Below are 4,275 nucleotides of genomic sequence, written 5' to 3'. Positions count from 1 at the left end.
AGATGTGGTTAGACCAAAGGGAATAGATGACGTCACTTGGCTAAGAAAGTCTCGACAAGCTCATGCGACCTTGGAGCAGCCTCAGGTCAGCTGGGAAAGGGACATTCCTTCTTGACTGGTCCTCAGCCACCTTCAAAGCTGCATCTCCCTCAGTGAGGGCATTCCTCCCCCACCTCTCTAATCATCTCCTACAGAGGGGAGGTGCACAACTGGATTTTAAGATGGTTTGCTTTTTAAACCTGGTGTTCAGCATATCGCTCAGAAAAAAAGTCCATAGTAAACTTATGTAGTGGTTTGGCCAGGCAAGAGGGTAAGGTGTCTTTAAATTTATAATTTTATTTTTTAAATTGAGTAAACATTGATGTTAATATTAAATGTTTCATTTGTACTTTTTTTTTTTTTTGCAATTACAAAGCTAATTTTAAAACTTTGGGGTGAACCACACAGGAATAGAAAAGACTAGGAAAGGATAACCCCCTCACCCTCTAGGAGTGGCCGAAAGGAAGAGAGGCTACCTGAGGGGAAGGAAGCACAAAAGGGACCCTCTGCAGACTCAGGGCAAAGGGAACGCCATGGGTCCTGGGGCCCGGGAGCCCTGTGGCAGGAAACCCCAGCGTGGGGGCACTGGCTTCAGGCGCACAGGCCAAGGCAAGAGGGTTGCACACAAAGCCCCACAGCTACTTGGCTTCCCCCTTCCCTTTTGCCTTTCTCAGCTTCTGCTGTGTGATCTGCATGTCCCTCTGCTTGGGGGACAATCGCCCCAGCAGCTCAGTGCTTTCCCTTAACTGAGCTGCTCTGCCTTTTCTTATTCTTCTGGCGGTCAAGCTCCTGCTGGCTACCTCATGTCATGCTGACGGCAGTGACTCTGCCCTTTTGTACATTATCACATTTCAGCTTTTGAACCTTATTCATGCTCACCACCCAGATTTTCCTCTCTCACTGCCACTACACATTTGACCACCGTGACTATCCTGGCTTCTCCACCGAAGTTTCCTCCCTCAGTTCAGTTCAGTCACTGTCATGTCGGACTCTTTGCCACTCCATGGACCGAAGCACACCAGGCTTCCCTGTCCATCACCAACTCCAGGAGCTTACTCAAACTCATGTCCGTCGAGTCGGTGATGCCATCCAACCATCTCATCCTCTGTCATCCCCTTCTCCCCTCGGCTTCAATCTTGCCCAGCATCAGGGTCTTTTCAAGTGAGTCAGTTCTTCACATCAGCGCCCAAAGTATTGGAATTTCAGCTTCAACATCAGTCCTTCCAGTGAATATTCAGGATTTCCTTTAGGATGGACTGGTTGGATCTCCTTATAGTCCAAGGGACTCTCAAGAGTCCTCTCCAACCACAGTTCAAAAGCATCAATCCTTCGGTATTTGCCTTTGTTTACAGTCCAACTCTCACATCCATACATGACTACTGGAAAAACCATAGCCTTTACTAGATGGACCTTTGTCAGCAAAGGAATGTCTGCTTTTTAATACGCTGTCTAAATTGGTCATAGCTTTTCTTCCAAGGAACAAGCTTCTTTTCATTTCATGGCTGCAGTCACCATCTCCAGTGATTTTGGAGCCCCAAAAAATAAAGCCTGTCACTGTTTCCCTATCCATTTACTATGATCTTAGTTTTCTGCATGTTGAGTTTTAAGCCAACTTTTTCATTCTTTTCTTCCGCTTTCATCAGGAGGCTCTTTAGTTCTTCTTCACTTTCTGTGATGAGAAAGATCTGGGCAGGAGAAGTCAAATTGTCAGAAACCTGGTCACGATGTCATGATCTCCATTTAGGGTCGATAGGGCAGGGATGTCTCTGTGTCTCTGCATCAATTTGACAGTTTTTGTTTTTTTTTTTCTTTTCACAGAGGTGAACTAAAAATTAAGATTCAGGAGAACCTCCAGTAGGTGTGGAAGATGGCTAGTCATTATGGATGGCTGAAAGCCTGCCGACTCTTTCAAGACCAGAAAGTGAGGAAGCAAAACCCAGGACCTGGGAGGCAGACGGCTCCCCCACCACAGGAGAAAGACTCCATGGTGAGTGGAGGCTTGGACCTGCAGGGAATCTGTGGGTGGCATGGACTGCGGAGACAGGGTTTAGACCTGGAATATTCTGGGTCCATAACTCACTAGTGCATTCGCATCCAAAGATAGCTCCCTCGACCTCCCTCCCCAGCAGATCGGGCCACTCAGAGCCTGGGAGGAACCATCGGGGCTCCTTGGGGTTATGTCTGCCCTGGCTTCATCCAGATCTTTCAATGGGGCTCTTACTGTTCACCTTAGACCGCCAGCCCCTCCTCCTCTGATGCTCCTGATGAGGGCTTTGGGAACCACAATATTGTAACTATCCTGGCACCTAAGGGACCGCGTCCTTTCTCCAGAACCAGCATGTAACGCTCTTCATCCATCCTTGCACTCCCTTTGGACTCGTGCCTGTGGCTTCTGCTGACTCACTGACCTGGTTCTCCTCCACCCACAGGTGAAGTGTAAGGACTGTGGAGCCTTTGGGCACACAGCAAGGAGCCTCAGGTGCCCCATGAAGCGCTGGCAAGGGGCGCTGGTCCCCCTGCCCTTGGGGTCCAGATTCGGTAAGGAGAACCTGGCGTGGAAGCTGCAGGACCCACCGACCCCAGGGACCCCTAACACGGCTGAGAGAGAGGAGGAGGAAAGGCAGAGGTGAGTGGCGGGGAGGTGGGACCCAAGGTCTGGGCTGCAATCTGGAGACGGTTCCTCTCCTTGTCGACACTGAGCTGAGTCATCTCTAGAAAGGACAGGGAAACTGGGCAGACAGAGACAGGAGCCACGTCCTCAGAGGCCACACTCGGGGGCTCACTCTAGGCCCCGAAGTCACTAAGGAAAGTGGGGAACACACATAACTTTGCACCTGACCGGACCCAAAGCCATAGAGATGAAGAGACAGGACTTCCTGGGAGACCCTGGAGGGGTCTCTGGAGTCGGGGAAGGACATGGGGGTCTGCACAAAGGCAGAGGGGTTCAGGTCCTGTGTCACTCCCAAACTAGAAAAGGGGCTGGGCCACAGCACCGTTGGCCCCAACTTTGGCAAGGACACTGGGTTTCTGACACTTGACATGTTTGTGTTGCAGGAAAGAGGAGCAGCAGAGGAAGCTCCTGCAGCGATTTCCCAGGAGGCCCCGCGGTCGGCAGCCGAAGAGCTGGAAGGAGGAGCTGGAGCCTGGCCTCTGCCTGAGGGTCAGTCTCTGCTGGGCCCCCTCTTTAATCCACTGGCCTCAGTCCTGTCTGTGGGAGGAAACCATTCATGTTCTTTCCTGACCAAAGTCACATTTATTTTTCAGATGCCATTTTTCTTGCTGTCTTTGATTTTGCATTCTTACTTGCATGTCTGGCAAGAAAAAGCTGGCAGGGACATGGAAGTGATTTTATCAGTAGCTTCCATGCTATGCTATGCTATGCTAAGTCACTTCAGTCGTGTCCGACTCTGTGGGACCCCCATAGACGGCAGCCCACCAGGCTCCCCAGTCCCTGGGATTCTCCAGGCAAGAACACTGGAGTGGGCTGCCATTTCCTTCTCCAATGCATGAAAGTGAAAAGTGAAAGTGAAGTTGCTCAGTCATGTCCGACTCTTAGCGACCCCAGCCCATGGGATTTTCCAAGCAAGAGTACTGGAGTGGGGTACCATTGCCTTCTTCAAGTAGCTTCCATAGTAGAAGTTAAAACAGGAATCTGTGAATTGTGATTCATCCTCCATGACCATGAAAAGTCATTTTGCCATCATAGTGCCTGCAAAACACCAAGCTGTGTACAGTCCTATGAGTGTGTACCAAAATCTTGTTTCCCCTTGCTTAACAAGATATATTTTTATAACATTTCCATTTACCTATTTGATCTATAAATGTATCAACGTCATACTGTAATTTTCTTTTTTTATGAGCAAACCTGATGTTGAGGATCTTATCATGTAAACTAATGCCTGTGAGGTGTTTTACTGGATGGAGAGAAGATTCTCACACCTGGCCTCTCTGTGTGGTCTTGTCTTATAGCACCCAAACATGCCCCTGCTTATCCACACATCCAAGAGGAAATCCCTCCAGCATCCAGATCACCCAAGAGGGTCACCAACGAGGAGAGATGATGTGAAATCCAGCCTCCCCACAGTGGCTCTCATCAGCAGGAATTTGGCCCCGGCCTCCAAGGGCCACATTGAGGCTCCAGGCAAGAGATGTGCTCAGATCCCCACCCTGACACGTGTGAACCCCCCAAAGAAACCTAGATTCAGCCCCATCCAGACCCCTCAGCAGAGCACTCCG

Source organism: Bison bison, unplaced genomic scaffold (genome assembly GCF_000754665.1).
Source record: "Bison bison bison isolate TAMUID 2011002044 unplaced genomic scaffold, Bison_UMD1.0 scf7180017864336, whole genome shotgun sequence".
Taxonomy (NCBI): domain Eukaryota; kingdom Metazoa; phylum Chordata; class Mammalia; order Artiodactyla; family Bovidae; genus Bison; species Bison bison.
This window is presented reverse-complemented; position numbering follows the sequence as displayed.